This window comes from Brassica napus, chromosome C9 (genome assembly GCF_020379485.1).
Source record: "Brassica napus cultivar Da-Ae chromosome C9, Da-Ae, whole genome shotgun sequence".
In the NCBI taxonomy this organism is placed as follows: Eukaryota; Viridiplantae; Streptophyta; class Magnoliopsida; order Brassicales; family Brassicaceae; genus Brassica; species Brassica napus.
This window is the reverse complement of record NC_063452.1, coordinates 18554237-18574953: the sequence shown is the minus strand read 5'-3', so window position 1 is coordinate 18574953 and position 20717 is coordinate 18554237. Positions and strand designations below refer to the sequence as shown.

General features: G+C 33.4%; 2 long non-coding RNA genes and 1 pseudogene across 4 annotated transcripts; 2 read left to right on the top strand and 1 right to left on the bottom strand.

Annotated features, from left to right (window-relative positions):
- Positions 1 to 556: 556 nt before the first annotated feature.
- Positions 557 to 3016, top strand: LOC106414153. Of its 2 annotated transcripts, none has more exons than XR_007328354.1 (3): positions 557 to 949; positions 1025 to 1927; positions 2043 to 3016. It is a non-coding gene; the product is annotated as an uncharacterized LOC106414153 (long non-coding RNA). The 2 variants fall into 2 exon arrangements; XR_007328353.1 differs by having other exon boundaries at positions 2055 to 3012.
- A 745-nt stretch (positions 3017 to 3761) lies between these two features.
- On the top strand, positions 3762 to 11055 carry LOC111205041 (annotated as a pseudogene).
- A 4875-nt stretch (positions 11056 to 15930) lies between these two features.
- LOC125592397 lies at positions 15931 to 18731 on the bottom strand. 2 transcript variants are annotated; one of them, XR_007328351.1, is made up of 5 exons: positions 18569 to 18731; positions 18196 to 18445; positions 17865 to 17989; positions 16724 to 17471; positions 15931 to 16630 (listed from the first exon to the last, which is right to left on the bottom strand). It is a non-coding gene; the product is annotated as an uncharacterized LOC125592397 (long non-coding RNA). The 2 variants fall into 2 exon arrangements; XR_007328350.1 differs by having other exon boundaries at positions 16724 to 17989.
- Between the last annotated feature and the right edge of the window lie 1986 nt (positions 18732 to 20717).

The following is a 20717-nucleotide window of genomic DNA, read 5'->3' as shown; positions in this document are numbered from 1 at the left end:
GTTGCAGGTTCTACGACTGCTACTTGCATTCAAATGTTATATGTTTTCTTTGGTGGTCAAAAATTTATTATTAGTTTAGGCCTGGTCATTCGGGTCGTTGAGTCAGGTTAGTGACGGTTACTGTCGGGTCTGGATCCTTCGAATAATAAACATTTTGATCTAACTAGGTACTTAGAAATTTTCGGTTGGGGTCGGTTTCTGTTGAATCCGGATCGATTTGGGTCTATAATTCATACTAGATCTTAACCCGCGCCCTCGCGCGGATGTTGGATTTAACTTGCTTTCAATGTAAATTTATAAACCATTGATTTTATAAAATGTCCATTTATATTTTTATGTTTTTGTAAAATATATTTAGAGTAGAATATATTATATTATTATGTAGATGTTTGATAATAATTTTTTATATGTACCTAATATTATACTTATAATTTTATAACTTGATGCAATTTGATGTAATTGTAATATTTATATATTAACCTATTAATTTTTTTATTTATTTAAAAATAATTTAATTTTTTGCAGTAGGTTTTTATGAATTATTATTAATTTTATGATATTTGGTTTTCTTGAAAATTTATTGTAGCAGAGTAATCTATTTATATAAAATAGAGTTTATTCACTCCAGAATGCGCCACCTCAGCAGACAGATCAGAAAGTCGTGCTCTAAAAAAGTGACACGTGTCTCAGGAAGACAAAACACATTCTCTCCCCTTCATTCGACGGCGTCGACGCCTGAGTTTCTTCATATTATCTAAAACGGTCCGATTTAAGGCTTTCGTGTTAAATCTCATTGATCCGGTCGCTCACGATGAGTTCTGCGAGACGGTGTGTGTTAGGTATAAGTATGTGAACATAAGGGCGATCAAGCTTCCATGCGTTCATGATATTTTGAGGTGCAATCAACTCAAGCTTTAAACCAGGTCTTCGTGGCTTCATCAAAACATGAGTAACTCTTTCATCCTCATCTCTCATCTGCATTTTTTTATTGATTTGATATACAATGACAATTTTCTTGCTGCAGATCTAAGAAGGCTCCGTACAATGATTTTGAGGGTCCCGGTTTCAATCCCTAATACCGTTTAAGAATCAGTTGACTGGAAGCGGCAGTACCTAAAGTCTGGGTAGATCGAGTTTCCAGGTTTTGCTTTCATACTACTCTGACTACTTTATGAAATCTGATGAAGTTTTTCAAAAGGAAACTAACGTTAATTCTTTGAACAAATTGTTTTTTGAGGTTTTGTTTTAAGCCTTCTTCTCTGACCATTTTATGAAAATCCGATGTTATCACTTACAAGGTTTTGAGAAATTAACAGAGTCTTGGGATGGAATTGAATTAAAAGAGGGTGAACAACTTCAAACATGCAAGGCAGAACAAACCACTTTGGCCTCGAAATTACCTTCTTCCCAACTTATTATCCACTGCAAAAAAACCACTGGAAATGTAAAGCGTCAATTATAGAGAAAGTTAGCCTTATTTTCAATTGAATTGCTTATAGATTCAGAGCTAACCTGTAGGAAATGTCGGTGATGGATTGTTTATAGATTCTATATCAGATTGATTAATGGGCTAACAGGGTTTAATGATGGCAAGAATTTTCATATAATATTGTAGGAAATGTTTTCTCACAGATTAATTGTTTTCTGGTCTGGTCAGGTCAACAAGATTTAGTTTCCTAAAGTTTCTGGTGTTGTTCCTGTCATCCTGATGTGATAACTTCTAATTTTTCTGGTAAGTGGCTACTGGTAATCCGAGGAGACCAATAAACCTATGTTTATTCTTGATATAATGATTGTTTTGCCTGATGTTGCCACTTACAATACGATCATACGTGATTATTAACACGATATTAATCGATGGTACTTGCAAACAGAGCAGTGTTGGCAAGGGGATAAAGCTTTAAGATTAAATGAGTGCATTGTTAAGGTATCAAGATTTTTTTTTAAAGTTAACTTTCCAGAACGTTTACAATTTTCAGGTTTATTAATGTTGTTTTTTTTATTGTAGGCTCTCTTATCTCAGTAAATTCATCGCTCAAAAGATTGCGTTGCAGGTTAGATCATTCCGAGAATTTCAAGAGCTTCACTTGGAAGAACGTCTTCAACTCCTCCGGGGGTTGCTGGTTTGTCGGAGAGCAATGTTGTAGACATCGAGAAGGTGTATAGAAATGATACCTTCTTTGAAAGTAGGAGTCACGTGCAAAACAGAAGGTGATAGTTCAAGCTTGGATCACTCTAAAACTTTTCAATTGACTCTTAGGCGCTATTCCTCCCTCTCCTTACCACAAAGAGAAAGGCTTATGGGCTCTTCTTGCGGATTCAAACAATGTATGGCTCTTTCAAAAGGTTAGTTTCATGGATGGAGCTGAAGCTATACTCTTCTTCAACTGATGTTTGTTAGACATTGAAAAGTTTAGGAGCAAGCGTCGAGGCAAAGAACAATGAAGTTAGAGAAGGTTAAAAGCCGATCAAGATTGGAAATGGGGAAACGCTAAAAAACTTGCAGAAGATACTAGTAATTTGACTTGCTGATGAGTTTTGCGTAAGAGATGGTTGGATCAGTTGTGATCAAAAGACATTACTTAAAGTTGAGGTTTTGAAAAGAACCAGTGATTTGGAGGGTGAGGTTACAGAAGAAGGCATGGAGGAGGGAGAAGAAAATGAGAATGAAGAGAATTATGAAAACAAATATAGTGAGGAAGAGGAAGATAAGAAGAAAGGATCAAAGAGAGTAAAAAAGATGGGATCAGATGAAGATTGAAAAACAAAAAGGCGTCAAACCTGCACTGTGTAGGTTTTTGCCTCCAAAATTTACAGTGATACTCAATGACTTTAGCCTGTTATTTGTTCTTCCGCTGATTTCGTTGACGTTTTGGATTTTGATGGTTTTGGACTTTTGTTAACTCTTTAATTTATGTCTTGATCCGACTCTTCTAAGCTTTACTGTAAAATTATGCTTCCTGTTTCGGTTATTTACCTGGCTTTGGATGTGTTTTAAAGGTTTTACTGGGTACAGAGGCTGTTATGAGAACTTATGGTTTTGTCGCTGTTTATCAAATACACCAGATCTAGAAATAATATAATTTGGTAAGGTGAACATAACCCTTATACAAGCAACTATACAATAGAGAAAAAAATATAACAAAAATGAAACAGATCCACATTTGCGCGGTTGAAATATGTGAAGAAAAAAACACCTACTTTCACATATTATTGAACATCAAAAACGAAAAACATGTTGGTGACGAGTCACGAGCAAAAAAAAAATTGATAACAAACATAAATTTCAATATATTTAAAGATTTAATAACCCATGTTAGTTAACCATCTAATCTAATACTCTTTCCATTTCAAAAATATATATGGTTTAGAACTTTTACCAGTATTAAGAAAACAGACGAAATTTTGATTATCAATAGATTAATTTCTAAACCAATAAAATTTTAATAAAAACATTTATATTTTTTGAAATTTACAATTAACCATTTAGTAATGAATTGAAAATGTAAAAAAAAAAAATTAAACCATTTTTTTCTATAATGTGGATTTTCGATACAGAAGGAAGTATAATATATGTTAGCTAAATATCATAATATTTGTACTATTAAGTTAAATTAAAAAAAAATTGTAGAAATTAAATAATTTTCATCTTTTGTAAGTAATTTTATAATATAATCAAATATTAATTATAAAATGAGGGCGTCAAGTCAGCAAGAGCATTCTGGATGCGAATGTAAATTGTGAATGATGTAGTTGTGATGATATAACTGTATTATTATTATTTTTTAAACAAAAACTTAGGTCAGAAATGGAATCTTCATAGTAGCCAAATGTGCATGTTAAATATTTAAAGAGGTAACTGTAGAAATTTTATGTTATAAAGTATACAGAGATGATAGTGTATAAAAGTTCACAAAGAACTTAATAATTTACTTTGGCGCTGCACACGTAGAAGTTCCAAGACGGACCGCTGTCCAGGATTCTCTTTAAACATACGATTAAATTTTAACCAATGCGTTTTTCTTTTACTTTTTTTAATTGTAACATAGAGAATTTAAAATATCCTAAAACCGTTCAATTCATTTCAGATCGATGACTGTAAAAGTCAGTGTATGAGAGATTAAATAAGAAAATCTTTACTTATTCTATACAAGAATTAATATTAGGAAAACAAACAAACAAATTTGACATTGAAACAAAAACGCAATAAGGACTAATACATCTTCACATATGCAAACCACAATTGTGGTAAAGATAACTATATTTATGCCATAATTTTGCTATGAACATGAGAATATGAAGAATCCATGAAATTTATGTATTGTCATGAACGGCAAACCGACATGTCTCGAGCTGACAAATGCTGGAGATAGATTAAATGTTCCTTACGTGGCGTCTCTATATTGAAAAGAAATGTTATAGAACTAATATGATCTTTATAATTTTGAGTGTCAATGTTTTCTTATTTTGATTAACTTTGCTTTATTACCTTCTTCGGATTCAATATAACATTCTATTTTTAATAAAAAAATGCAACTTCAAATAATCACCACTTCCACTCCTTTAGCATGTCGAAAGATTATGATTTCAACATAAAGAGTAATTATTCTTATAACATACACAAAATAGTTATCCACAACCCAATCATTCCGAACCCGAAATATTACAAACCACAATACACCGAATATGAGATCAAATTTTTGTAAAAGAAAACAACATAAAAACCATTTAAAGCCCTCACAAACATATCAATGCCACAACTCTTAAACAACTATTGTAAACAAGCAAAATATATCTTATCATATTTAATCCCTCCTCACGTAAAATTTTCTAACAGACAAAAATCATTATCATATCTATCACTTACATATGCAAACCTAAAACATAAACCATAAAATCATACAAAAATGATAATCTAGATCGCAAGTAAAGTATATCCCGTCCGTAGGACGGGCCGACCCTAGTATACTATATATTACAGTTTGTGTTTTTATTTTCAGCAAAAAGAAATAACAATTCATTGTAATTAATTAATTTTAATTTTTGATTTTAAGTGAAATGACAGATTTGTAAATAAGAAAGAAATACAATGGCTAAATGTGTAAATAAAAAAAATATTTAATTTGTTGTCCGTGTTTCCTAATAATTCTCATTTAATCTGCTATCCAAGTTTTCAAATGACCGAATATGTAAATGAGAAAGAAATACAGTGACTAAATATGTAAATAAAAAAATATTTAATCTGTTATCTTTGTTTCCAAACAATTTTCATTTAATCTACTATATAAGTTTCAAATAGTACCAAAAGGTACTTTATTTTTAATAATATAGATACCCACAAAATATCTTTTTTTTTGTGCAACACCCACAAAATATCTATAAATCCAAAATTATACTCAAAAATCCGAACTCGAAAATTAAAAAAAAATATCCATAATACCAAAAATATACCCAAACACCTGGGAGATAGTAATAATTAACGTGGGTGTTGTTGTTATCTGAAAAACAGATTCGCCGAGTGGGAAGACCAAAGGCGAGATCAGTGAGACGACGATTGGCGAACCCGCCTCCAGATGCGGCAGGTGAATATTTGGTGAGTAGTAGTAGTAAGAACATGAGGACAGAGTCAATGGAGAAAGCAAGCGGAGAGGGGACAAGGAAGATGAGTCGTTGAACAGCGTCGTGGCAGCCCAACGTCCCATATTTTGATGAGGTCGCGGCTCGCGTGGAAGCCCTCACACGAAACTGATCTTTCTTCTTCTTCTTCAGTTACCATCCGTGTCTGTGTCTGTGAATGATTTCTTTGTAAACCTAAAGTGATGATTAGTTTTTTTTTTATTGTTTTATTTTATTAAAAAAAAATTAAAAACACCCCCAGCGATCCCTAGAAGAACCCTAAAAATCGACGAATTCCAACTAGTTTCTTTCTCAATCACCACAATCATATCATCTTTGAGGGAGAGCCTAAGATGGATGGAGGATTCAGAGAATGATCATGTGATGAGCGAGATTCATCTGGGTTGCCCACCCGCCACTATCGGACCCTTTCTTTCCCGCTTCACCTTCTCTTCTTCCTAGGTGGCCAAGAACCAGTAAGGAAGCCTCTCCATCTCACACTTCACTTGTCATCATTCATCTGCATTTACTTTCCTAACTTTGGTGAACCAACAGGCCCATCCTCTCACGGTCACGGGTCGTTTACTGTCACCATTCAGCATTCTATCACATCAACCCTCCCTGATGTTGGTCTGCAGGGAAGTTCCTCTTTCTCTCTCTTTGCTTTTTTTTCTTTTCTTCTATGCTTATGGCTTCCACCACTTCCTCCCTCCCTTCTCTCTTCAGGTCTGGAAATCAGAACTCGTCCTATCAGATTTTGTATCGTCTCTACTCAATGGCCTTGTGTGCCTTGAACTCGGTGCTGGAACAGGTTTTCTTTTTCAACTCTAAATATTATCTATACATCTTTAAAATTCCTTCACCAAATGCATCTTCTTATCATTTTCCAGGGGGTGGCCAAGGCTGTTTTCCTTACTGGTACACCTTCTTCACATCCTTCCTTCCTTCCTCTCAAACTATACCTATATCTCACCCACCTTCTCTTGTGCCATAGACCACGGAGACCAAATTCTTGGCAAACTGTCTTTGGAATTGAATTCTTCCCTCTTTCACCCTCAAGCTATTGTTAACGTTCGTGATCTCAACTGGATGAGCGAATGGCCTGTTCAAGATACTCATCGTGATCCTAAACCGTAATGAATCATCTTCATCTCCTCTTTTCTTCATATTTATGTTATATACTTTTGACTTTGAACAAGTCAAAAGTGCAAGCTTCATTTTTGCAGCAGATGTGATCTACAGCGATGATCTAACCATAGCCTTGTTCAGCATGTTAAAGAGAGTCATGTCCTTGGGTTGTGACAAGGTAACTATATAACTAGTTGGAGACTTTAAAAGCAACCAACCACATTGACATACATAAATGTTGATTGGCAGGTACTATATCTGGGTCTGGAGAAAAGATACAACTTCAGCCTAGACGATCTCAACGTTGTTGCCAATGGCTACGCATGCTTCAGAAGATACATCAAAGAAGATATGCTCCCTTTTTATACTTGTTAGAATCAATGTTGATGAAGTTTAGAGATGATTCAATTAAGTGGGTATGGAACAGGCGACAAGAAGAGTAGTTTTGTGGGCAAGCGCATCGACCTCAAACAGATCCCTCAGTACACCAAGGCCTACGATAGAGGAGAAGATGTCGAGCTTTGGGAGATCAAATATGTACGTTAACACTGTAATGCAGGATCCATTTCATTTGCTTGTAACAACAACAGTTCAGAAAGAGGCAGCCAAATGGCATTACATTTAGTTGTTAACATTTATAAGTATAAAGAAGAAAAACAACTAGGAACATTTAAAAAGATACTTGCTAGAAATCGTCATAGGAAGGAAGAAAGAAGTAAATACAGAGAATTTTAGGCACTACCTTGAGTTGGATTCTCTGACATCAGCTGCCTCACCATAAGCTTTGTCAGTGTCCATCTTACTAGTTTCCTTCGCTTGTTCTTTTGAGACGGGAACTAGGACTCTTCTTCCTCTTCCAAAACCTGCAACTAGGGGAAATATATAAACATATATTAAAGGATCTACAAGTTGGTAATGCAACGCACGCACGGCTCCAAATATATATATATATATACATATACATATATATATATATATACATATACATATATATATATATAAAAATATATATATATATATAAATACTCAGTCATTAGAGCCTTTTAAGTAATGTCAGCTGATGAACAATTCATTGGATGATCGTAAGAGCTGTAATTTGGCTTACAGTTGCCTATTCAACTGATAATTCCATGTAGGTTTAGTCTTACTTTCACTTCTTTGCTCTCTCATCTTTTGATGAGTGGAACAAACCAATCTACAAAAAGAAAAAAAGAAAGAAAGAAAGAACATAGTAGTATTCAAACCTGGATCGCAAGTGGGTTTGGTTGGTTGTGGCGATATTATAAATGGCGAGAAAAATGAATGAATATTATTATTATTTAAAAAGGGATAGATATTAATTGTAAAACTTAAAGAGCTAGTAAACGCTGTACCAAAGAAACAAAAGAAACTGGAACACCGTTTGTTGCTATTTCCCGATCGGCCCTCTCCGATCTGATTCGATATTCTCTCTGGTAGGCTTTCTCCGAGACCAACACTTCCTTTTGCTTTCTTCATCATAAGGTTTGTTGTGTCCATCTCAAATTGTTCCCGTCGAAACCTTTCCTAGTCTAGTCTAATTGGTTGAACCCTAATTTCAGTGGCCTTATGCAAATGCACACCCAGCCCTGTATTAAACTTCGTTTAGCTTTTGGAATGGTGCAGGATCCCTGTCTGTCTGATTAGGACTCGTTTTTGACTAAGAAAAAAAAAGGATGGGGGTCAAGTTGAGCCCTGCTGTCTCCAAGAAACAAAGGACCATTCATTGTCAGTGTCTCGATCTGGCAAATATAAGAGATCCTTGTTCAAAAAAGGTAAATTTAATTCCACTCAGCTCAATATTTGATACTCTCCTCCTAACTTGTTGATATTTTCTCCGCCGCAGATCTCTAACTTCTCTACATGGAGTAACTTGACACTTGTGGGTCGTCATGATTTTCTTGATTTATTACACTAAGAACATGAGCCTTGAGGTTAATATCTCAAGACTCTGATTGGTTTACTTACCTTCTTGATACTCGTTAATTTTGTAACACACAAAATCTACTTTCTTATTTTGTAACAGACTCAAGTTTTTGACCTATTTAGTTTACTTGGTTTGGAACCTGGAGTTTCAGATTCCGACATAAAGAAAGCTTTATAGAAGGCTGTCCATTCAATACCATCCTGATCCAGGTCCAAATGCTTTCTTCTCTCGTTGATACTTCCTCCCTTTTTAATTATTACGGCTGCACCTCAAAGTTTTCTTTTTATGTGCGTGTGTTTTCAACTCCGCAGAGGCCAACAAATATTTTGACTGACCCAGTATCCAGTGAAAACTTTGCAAAGTATGGTCTTCCAGATGGCTGTCGCATTTTCCTTCGTCTTGGTCAAGCCTATTGAAACTAATGTGATGGTATAGGGCTTTCAAATGGGCATTGCTCTTCCTCAATTTCTCCTTGACATAGATGGAGCATCCGGTGGCATATTATTGCTCTGGATAGTCGGTGTTTGTATCCTCTTGCCCCTTGTGATTGCTGTTATATCTCTCTCGAGGTCATCCAAGTATACCGGGAACTATGTCATGCATCAAACTCTTTCCGCATATATTATCTTCGTTGGCCCCAAGGTATATTATTAACTCATACACATATACTTTCGAGTGTGTTTCCGTATTTTACACATATACTTTCGAGTGTGTTTCCGTATTTTGTATGAAATGTTCGAAAATCTTCATTGTTCAGCAAAGTTATGGACGTTTTTACCAAGGCAGCTGTGAGCTAAGTTTGGACCCCAAGAACATGAAGCAAGAGCAAGCTAAGTTTTGGAAGCAGCATCCTGCCATAGTGAAGGTGGTCGATCTCTTATATTAAGCATCTGTAACACTAAATATTGATTTAACTGAAATACTCACTTTTCATTTTTACTTGACTCGTGAATCAGCAGCCTTGTCTCCAGCCCTGGAGGGTGATTTCAGACGTGTTCTAGAGCTTGCACCTCGCCTCCTTGAAGAGTTACTAAAGGTCCATACTCTATTTAAATAGTTGATTGACCTGAAATTCTTATCCCTTGTTTGAGAAGAGATCATTTTTCCTTCAGCCAAGGGAAACTCGAAGCGAATATCTATGTTAAGCGATGCCCTTCTGGGAGCATAGCTCATCCAATCGTTTATTGGATTATCTTCCTCGTGTAGATATTGATATGTTTTTTTATCACATTGTTATGATAGTATTTTACTTAACCACTCCATTATAATATTGTTTCCTGCAGATGGCGGTTCTACCACGAACTGCCCAAGGCCATGGATGGTTGAGACCTGCAGTCGGAGTAGTTGAGCTATCTCAATGCATTGTTCTGGTATTAATTTGCAGTCACGAAATGGCTTAGTCACCTAAAAGCAATTTCTCGGATCCTAGAAGATTTTGACACTTATGGTCGAACCAACACTAGTCCTAAATGGTTTGTGTGGGAGTTTTGTCTTTATTTCTGGTCTGTCTATATGAGAAGTTGTCTGATAATTTATTCTTTTAACAGGCAGGACATTCTAGGGCAATATTCTATGGTGAATATCGAGCTCTTTAACATTGTGGAAGAGGTGAAGAAAGTCTCCAAGGCCTTTGTTGTGCTTCCTAAGAACGTCAATGCTGAGAATGCTCAAAGTATGTTCCTTTCTTAATGGATGCTTTGCTTCGAATCATTATTCATGAAACCGCTAGGTTGCATGTTAGGCGGACGTATAGACCCATTTTTAGAACACTGATTCAAATTATTGAATATTGAATATGATTAAATGGTTTTGTGTGATGTTCAGTTTTACCGGTTATGTTATATTAGGTGCTGGTGAAATGCTATATAGGGATTACTAAAAATTTCCATAAAAATTAGAGTAAATGATAATATCCAGGGGCAGTGTTGTAATATAGGAAGGTACTTCTTAATATAATTAGTCATCTCTCGAGACTCTTACTTCTTGCATTTTTTTTTTTGACAAAAGGTTACTTCTTGCATCTTTTTCCCTTTCTTTCTTTCTTGCTTGATTCGGATGCTTTAAAGATTCCTTGCATTGCAGGTTGGGATCGAGTGAAAAGAAGGAGCATCTTGCTTTACAGGAATTATTTGCAAAAAGGTTAGTTATATCTCTTGTAAGTACATACATGTTGAGATCGAGTGAAATATTGAAAATATAAAAATATTAATTATGTATAAGTGTGAAAGTGATTCGTGCGTGGAAACAATACAGTGAACCTGTGGGAGAGACCCTAGAGATGGTTTTGTTCGTAATAATTATCTTCGTTTATGTGAGTTAGAACTTCATCAATTCTAAGTGTTTAATAAACCATCGTGGAACCGTAATCCCCTTTGTTATTTTTCTTTCATAGATGATAGAGATATATGTAATTTTTGTAAACTCTTCGATTATTAATCTACAAGTCTGGATTACGAATTGTAATTATTTATTTACAAAAAGGCTAGGCTTCAGGCTAAATATGAACTACTGGACCTTTAAATAAACCCAGCCAAAACCAAAAAATAATGAATATAGGCTTCATTTTTTTGATCGTTAAATTAACAAAATTCAACCATGATTTTATACAATTTCTGATAAAATCGAACCGTTAATTTTTAGATATAGTTTTCGTAAGTTATTATGCATGTTAAATATAATCAATTATTATTATTTTATTTTAAGTTAAAAATTATACATATATATGAATATATTAATTGTCATTTTAATCTCATCAGGTCTTATCCTAGTTAACAATAATAATAGATTTTTTGTCAACGTTAATGATAATAATAATAGATAACATTTTATTTTCATTGTTTTTAAAAACTTTTAATTTATATAAATCTTAAATATTATTTTTATTTATTAAAAACTTATATAAATCAAGTCTATATTATGTAAAATAAATATAAACTTTGTATCTTATATTTTTATGGATAAATTTTATTTAGTTTGAGAAAACATTATAATAAAAGAAATTTTTTAAAAATAATTATAATCATCTGTCGTATTTTTAAAGGAGAAGCTAAAAACAAATGAGGCACAGTCAAATTTTATAAAATTAGTTATTAGGACCGGTTTTTATTATTATTATGGGCCGTATGAACTATAGTTTGTGTTGAAGTCCAAATTAAATCATCTGTCGTAATTTTAAAGGAGAAGCTAAAAACAAATGAGACACAGTCAAATTTTATAAAGTTAGTTACAAGGACCAGTTTTTTATTAATTATTATTATGGGCCGTATGAACTATAGTTTGTGTTGAAGTCCAAATTAAATCATCTGTCATAATTTTAAAACAAGGCACAATCAAATTTTATAAAGTTAGTTACTAGGACCAGTTTTTTATTATTATAAATTAGATATGAAATGTAATTATAATGTAATTATAATAGGAAATAAAGCTAAACCAAACTAAACCATGAATAATTTTCTTCGTCTAACTTTTTTTTTTCGATTAGATGGAGCGTACGGATACTCTACCTAGAGTTTCAAGAGGTATCACAGCAGAAGGCTGGGCAAGCATAGGAAGTGTGATCACCGTGATCGTGCTGATCGTCATCTGGCGGGTTATAGTCTACGGCTGCAAGAAGCGCCGGGAGATATCCCCGCGAATCGTCCCCGTCGCTGACGTGGAAATGAATTGATAGTTTATATATTTTGAAATTATATTTTTATATTCATGTTTAGATATCAAATTAGACATGAAATCGTAAGTTGTTAGAACACTTGTTAACAACACAAAAAGATATGAAAATATGTTTTAAGTATTATTTGCATTATTTTATTAATATTTCATTATCAATTAATTTTAAAAATAAATTAAAATAAATTATTTATATAAATTAATTTTATTAAACTTATATTGTTTATCCCTTTTCAGGCATGTGTTAAATATGTTTTACATGCTTTAGATATGTGCTAAATATGATTTACACGTTTTAGAGGTTTTATTATTTAACATTCTAGTTATCCAAACCCGTTTCAAAACAGCATAATACCAATTTTATACCTATATCCAAACATGCATTGCAACCAACATAATAAATGTTGAAATTTTGCAAATGTTACTTTGAACAAGATAATATTACTAATATATTAGGTAAAGTGTTAATATAATAATAATGCTTTTTGAATATATGGCATGTAGGGTATATTTCATTTTTGTTATCTAGAGAGCCCCAAATTCGATATTTCGGATATTTGTTTGGGCAAATCTCAAAAATAGCATCTTCTTAAGTTTATGTCACAAAAATAACTTTCAAAAACTAAAATGATCAAAATAGCATTTTATCTTTTGAAAAAATTTAATTTTTTTTATTTTTCAAAATTTGAAATCTTATCCCAAAACCTCACTCCCCAACTCTAAACCCTAAAACCTAAACTCTAAACCCTAAACCCTAAATCCTAAACCCTAAATCCTAAACCCCACTCCTTAACTCTAAACCCCACTCCTTAATTAACTCTAAACCCAAAACCCAAAACCCTAAACCCTAAACCCCAGCCCTAAACCCTAAACCCCACCCCTAAACTCTAAACCCTAAACTCTAAATCTTAAACCCTAAATCCTAAATCATAAATCCTAACCCTACCCCTTAACTCTAAACTCTAATGTCTAAATTAATTTACCATTGGGTATAAGTGTATATTTATCTCTTTTGATAAAACATTAAGTGCTATTTTGATCATTTTTATTCTTAAATGCTATATTTGTGACAAAAACTTTTTTAGTGTTATTGTAGTCATTTTCTCTATTTGTTTTAGGTATTTTATTTTAAAATAAAAATATATAAATAATCTAGTTTACGTGACTATGTACAAAAGTATCATGTGGTCTGGTGGTATAGTTTTTGAGTTATCAAAATCCACCCCCGGGTTTGTCCCTTGGTTTGTTTTGTTATGCTTTTTTGTTATTAATGAGTGGTAGTTTCGTAATTATCTCTTCGTTTTCCTATTAGGGTTTTGCCGAGCCTGCAATTTCTTCTGCGGCCGCCTTAGGTTTTCTTCAAAGAATCTTCAGTTTTTATGGGTTCTAATTGTTGTTTATCAAAATTTAAAACTATAGATTTATCAATACTCATCGGTTTTGAATATCAAAATCGTGAAAAGTAAACATTTTTTTGTGCTACTTCACCTAACTATCCGATGCATAAAAAATTGCCATGGACAGGAGCTGAACTCGCCGGAAAGTCAGACCTCCTCACCGCGTTTTAGAACAGAAAAATAGAGATTGAAGAGAGAGAAAGGTCGTGAATTGTCTGTAGACACAAAGTATGGGGAAAAAGAAAACCTTTGAGATATGTTAGAGGGTTTCAGCTTAGGTTAGATTGTAATTTAGATAATTCATTAAGGGTGTTATAATATTTAGCCACGTTTTTTTAATTAAAAGAAAATAAAAAATAGATGATTTATTATGAGGGACAAAATAGATTAGAACATAGAGGTTTTTGGGAAAATTAGAATAAATACGGCGTTAGAGCATCTCCAATCCACCTCTATATTTGTCTCTATAATAGCATTTACAGATAAAATCATTTCAACCCTACTCTATTTCTTCCAATAAAATAGAGATTGCTATTTTCACCTCTATATTTAGAGGAAGATTAAGACCGTGAATTAATATAAGAATATTATGTGTACATTAAATTGAGTGATTGCAAGTTTTACAATGGTAATATAATAAATATTTGTAACAATACTTTATAACATAGAATATACCAAAGCGTGATTTTCAAGTTGTTAATGCGATTGCTTAAATTTCCAAATTTTGGTTAAGTTAGTAAGAGGGTAAAATGGTTTTAGGAAGATTTTATGGAGATATTTATGGATTTGAATAATTACAAAATCTAATATTCCTAATATTTCAAACGATTTATCTTTTTTTTACAAATTATAATTAATGGGAAATTTATCTGTGAAATTTTGAGATAGTTGAGTTAGTCAAATTTATTTACAATTACTATATAGTTAGTGGGAAAGTTACAATTGTATGCAATTCATATTATAAATATAATCCGATTGAATTATATTTTTGATTATTTCATAACTACAGTAATTTGGTAGAAATTTTTAATTTTAAATATAATCCAATTTAATGATATTTTAGACTAAATTGACTTTTATATGTTATTAAAGCGAGCTATATTTTTTTCTCTAATTAAGAGGCCTACATGAATTTAAAAATATACTAGGGTCGGCCCGCCCTACGGGCGGGATATTAGTTAATTTGTTTAATTTTATTGTGAATCTTTGATTATATACCATTGTTTATATAGTAAAATCTTAGACTTGCTAATTGAGTTGACTAATTTTTTTTTTCTAATTTAGTACTCTCATGAGTGTGGCACTAATTATGGATGAATGAGATTATGTGTGATGGGGAAAGTGGCTCTTTGAAGTTGAGATATGATGTTTAATAACCTAAAGTTGTATTGTTCATATTATCAGATATCAATCAATTGGTTGATGTGTAGATTTTGATTTTAATATTAATAGAAGTATACTAATAATATATTTTATTAGTTATGTACGTTAACATATGTTGTAACTAAATGATTGAAGATAATAAATAACTGGTTGAAATTTGATCCAAAAATAATAATTAACTGGTTGAATTTCATAGGAAGCATAGGTGCATCTTTCGTTTATGTTGTTTGGGTGTCATGTTATTCTCGCCTTTGGAGTTTGTATAGTTGAAATGTAACATAGGAGTTTTTCATCTGTGAAGGTCTAAACGATTCATCCTTCCAGCATGGTCACCTGCGAGGAGCTTAAGTACTGCGTACATGTAATTACCTTTTGCATAGTTTCTTGTTGCTGAAATTTTGAGGTGCATCATTCCTTTAGGATGATAAAGATTACAATAGGTATTATTTTGTATAATTTAAGATTTATGCATAAGTATCCAAGTACTTATGACTTGTGTCTCAAGACAAACAATACTGACATTAGGACTACTAATAACTCATACAAAATAAAATAGATGACCTAACTAAAATATTCATTGGATAGGTTACAACCTCATTGAGTTTGCTAACCAAAGTCTTCGACTGACATCGAATGATATTAGATATTCTAGATTTTGGCTGATAAAATAAATTTATTTTACAGACATTGGACTTTTGCGAATGATAAGAATTGTCATTTTAAATAAGGCATACGCGTCAATATATCATATTTACATAAACAACATACCATTTTTTTTTTAAAAGACAATCCCGGTTAATCAGGAATTAAATTTATACGATAATTACGCCTCAAATCACACCCTCCGCATAAATCATTATAATTACATAATCGAGGTTAGTGAATTATTACTCGGTATATTCAAACACATATCAAAACGAATCCGCATTTAAAACAAAAAAATGTAAAGCAAACCCGTCCTTCAGATGCATAAATATATATTATTCCGGTGACGTTTCCATTGGTGATTGGTGTTCCACCGAGATCCAGTTTTGTCATCGTACCGTCGGCGCTTCAAGCAAACCCGTCCTTCAGCTCTAACTACTCTTGATTCACCATGCTCCAGCCGCCGCCGTTGAGCCAAGCAAGAATCTACCATCTTCACTGCCGCCATTGTTGAGCCAAGCAAGAGTCACTGAAACCGGGAGATGCTCGGTACATCTGTCTGATGGAGTCAGATCTGATGGAGTCCATGGTTATGGCTCCCAGCCTTGTATCCTGTAAATCAGCATAGTTAAAACGATTTAACATGTAGAAAGAGATGGAGGGAGATATCGTGTGATAAGTAGATGCAAAAGACTTTGAGTTTCATCCACATAAGAGGGCCATTATATATATAGCAACTTAGCTTGAAAGTGAAGCCAAATAATCCAACTTTAATGGGGTGAATTCACTGAAATGCGTTACCGACAGCAGTTACTCGGCCAAGTTAAGGCGGTGGAAGGAGAGACGACAGCTGTTATGAGGAGTTGATTAACAAAGTCGGCTTCCCTTTTATCTTAGGTAACACAAAGCCCAAATAAAACATAAGCCCAAAAAGATTACATACACGTTTAATGAAACACAGCGGATCGACTCTTATGCCACGTGTCACGTTTACATGAGACTACTTATCTAGCTGGAATCTGATGTGGCATCACCAGGAGGGAGGCAAACATTTTTATATATATATAGATATTTGTAAGGTCAAACAATGATTTTATGAAAAAGGTCAAACAATGACCATAATCCCCCAAAACAAACGTAACGCGGGCTTTTAATGTGGATAGTTAAATTCATGTAGGCCTCTTAATTAGAGTAAAAGTTTAGAGATAACATGGTAATTATTGAAGAAAATTCATGATCAAATATAAAATGCATTTCCCTTTTAATAGAGTAGATAACCAATTACACAGTTATATTCTGTTATGCAGTAGTAATACCGGTCGTAAAACTGTTATGTATAATAGCGCTTTCTTAAGTGGTTAAAGATTTAATGTGGTCAAAAGTGGTTTGGTTCAAAAACATGGTTCCTAAACACGCCTTTAACTTCTGGGTGGCTAACCTTGATAGGTTGCCGGTGAATGAGCGACTGGTGCAATGGGGTTTGATGGATATTGGAACCTGTACTTTTTGCTCCACTGATGAGGAAACTAGGGATCGTTTGCTCTTGCGTTGCAGGTTTGCAGTGGAGATATGGATCGTGTGAAACAGAGGTTGGGAGCTCCACGTACATTCTTTACCTCTTGGCAAGCAATGATTGGGTGGCTTCTCCAGCAGAGATGGTCACCAAGGAGAAGGCTTCTCAGTTTAATTGTCTGTCAAGGTACAGTCTATCACATATGGAGAGAAAGAAATGATAGGAAACATGGAAGACCTCCATCAACTCCCCTAGCTATCTTTAACAGGATTGATAGGGTTACGGAGGACATTCTTCTAGCAAGACGACGCAACAAGGGGTGTACAACCTTACTCTCCTTATGGTTCAAGTATAGCTAACCTTAGCTAACAATTTGCTGCACCAAACTCTTAGCTTCTCACTGGTTTTTAATTTTTTTTGGCCATAGAAGTACTCTGCTCTTGAAGCTCATGTAACCAATTTTATTTTGGAAATATAATTTACAGTTATCAAAAAAAAAAAAAAAAATGAATCAGCAGACATAAGCAAAACTCTGAGAAGAAGAAAGTCTCAGTCTTTACTGTCACAATACCTTCAAAGGCTGCACTTGGCAATTCCAGTGAGAGACTGCAACATTCGTGTGAGTCTAGACGGAGACGAGTTCCAGACATCTCCTCTGCACAACACTAGCTCTTGCTCACGAGTCACGACCACCACCTTTACCAGGAACAAAAAAAACACTGATAAGCTTTCATTGGATGAAAGAAGTAGAAATATGTAAACTTGGTCTTTCAGTGAACCAATAGGTCTCTAACTAGACTTGAAACAAGCAGAGCACTTTTCAAAGATCAAGCTGAGTATCTGTAGTGAACAAACACATGAAAATTACAGAGTGATGAAAACAAATCAGAAAAGCTAAATACTTTGCAAACGTTGGGACATAGTTTTGGAAGAGTCATCCCTCTTGGACTTCTGCAACACACATAATTAAAGAAAGGAACTCAAACCATATAAAGCATAAACGAACTTGAGTATGGGACAACTTAAGGAGCGTGTCTGATTGTTTGTAGAGCGTGTTGACGTCCTCCAAAGCAAGTAAAATGTTTCTGAAGGAGCCTCTCCATATCTGGCTGCTCAGCTGCAACATTTAGGAGTGCCCGCGCGCATATTTTCCTGCACCAAAATGAGAATATTAGTGAAAAGCATCTTGGGCAGATTAACAATACTTTGATGCAGCACACTTAGTGAGTGGCCGTCTTATATCAATTTCTAACGCTATGGCATAGCCAACCTTACCTCAGTGAGATCATTCCCAGAACCCGCGTTAAGGTACTTTTCGTTCACTACACTGTCGGATGCAGGATGGCGATGCCTTCCCTGTATGCTCCACCAGCAGTGGTGGTGGTGACGAGCGATTGGGGATGGGAGAGATGGCGATGGTGGTGATAGTAACCAGCGATGGTGGTGGTGGTGACGTCGCGTCATCTCCTTTCTCTGCCATCTACAAACTCCATCTCTTCTCTCTCTTGCTTCTCGAATCGTAGATCTCACAAAAAAAATAATTAAAAAAAAAAAAAGAATAAAAGAATTAATCTCAAACGTTGATTCAATGTCATCGAAGAATGCAGATGGTGATCCATGTCATAAGAACAAGTAAGCGAATAGGAAAAAAAAGATGAGGATAGGTACAAGATTAATTTTGAGCATGTTCAAAAAATACAATACTAATTGTCTTTTTATTTATTTATAACTATTTTAAAAACTATCTTAGCTTTAAATACTTTGATCATAATGAAAATTTGAAATCTAAATTTTGTATTTAAAATTATAATTTATTTACAAAATTATAATTTATTTAAAAATTAAGATTTAATGCTTTATGATATACTAGTATTCTATCCGCACTACGTACGGGATAAAAAAATGATTAACATTCTCTTGTTTAATAATTATCTTCTAAAATTCATTTCACCTTTTCAATTCAGTTTACTTGATTGCAAAAATTTTGTAGCTAACATTATGATTAATTTTGTACATAATGAACATTATGATTAAACATACAAAATATTATTTTTTTGCCACCCCCTGTTAAATATACACAATCTAACACATGTATTTGTAAAGTATTACTAAATGCGGAATTACATACACTCGTGACCGATGAATTTACACTCAATTTTCATCTTTAAGAAAAAGTCGATTTCAGCTCCACTATAGAATCTACTTGCTTTATACTCCATCTTCCCAAATAAAACATAAATTTTACCGAAAAATATAGACTTACTATTCATGTAGTCTTTCCCAAGAAACAATGATATTATTGGTGTTATCCTCATGACTTCTATTTTATTTATTGTCAGAAGAAAATAAGATACTTCTTTATGGTAAAAAAATATTTGTAAAATGTAATATGTATACCTTAATTCCATTTTTGATGATAGTCTTTTCCCCGTAGTGTTTGATTTTTTTGCTCTTTCCACACTTTTTGAAATTTACATCAGTCGATCATTATTATTAACCATTAGATACAATTTTTTCAAGCATGTAAAGGCTACAAAAATTTAATAGAGATTTTTGAATATAGCGTAAAAGACAGAGAAAACTTTGATATATCCATTTTGTCTACTCCGACTCGTATTTTTGTTTTGGAAAAGAAGTACTAACCTTGAGTTTTTTGAAGAAAACCTTGCATGTGGTGAATGAGGTTTAGTAGAAATAGAGAAAAGAGTAAGATCGAAAGAGATTAAGCAGTAGCAAAAAAAAAAATGATTTGAATTTAACAAATAATATAAGAAAGAAGCTTTGCATGCATTCCCAGATCAGGGTCGTGAGGAGGAGAGAAAACGTGATTTTTAGCAATATGCGGTCACTGAATAAACTGATACAAATATAAATAATAGAAAGTAGGTAGTTATTGTTCTGAAAAGAAAGAAAATATAGTAGTTAATTCCGAGATTTCTGGTGAATGGTGATCGTGAAAGTGTAAAATCGGCGAGGTGGACTGTGAAAATGCTTTTGATTTTGTCTATCAAATATTTAAATTGGCACGTATTGTACTATATTTAGCCTCCTCCATTTTTCTTTATTTCATTTGCATTTGTGATTTTAAATTATTTTTATTTCTTAAATTATGTGGCAAAATATGATTGGTAGGGTGACTTGTGCTTTGGTATATAATGGATGTTACAATGAGATATGTGATTTGGGGGTTATGGTTAAAATTTAGGATTGTGTATATGATTTTAGTTTTATTATAAATTTGGAGTTTAAATTTAAAATCTCTATTATAAGTTTGTAAATATTGGATTTATGATTTTGTACGTAGAGTTTAAGTTTGGGGTATAAGGTATTAGATACTCTATTTGTTTTATATTAAGTGTCGTTTTGGGTTTGTGCACACAGATTAAGGAAACAATTAATTTTACATATTTTCTATATAAAAACA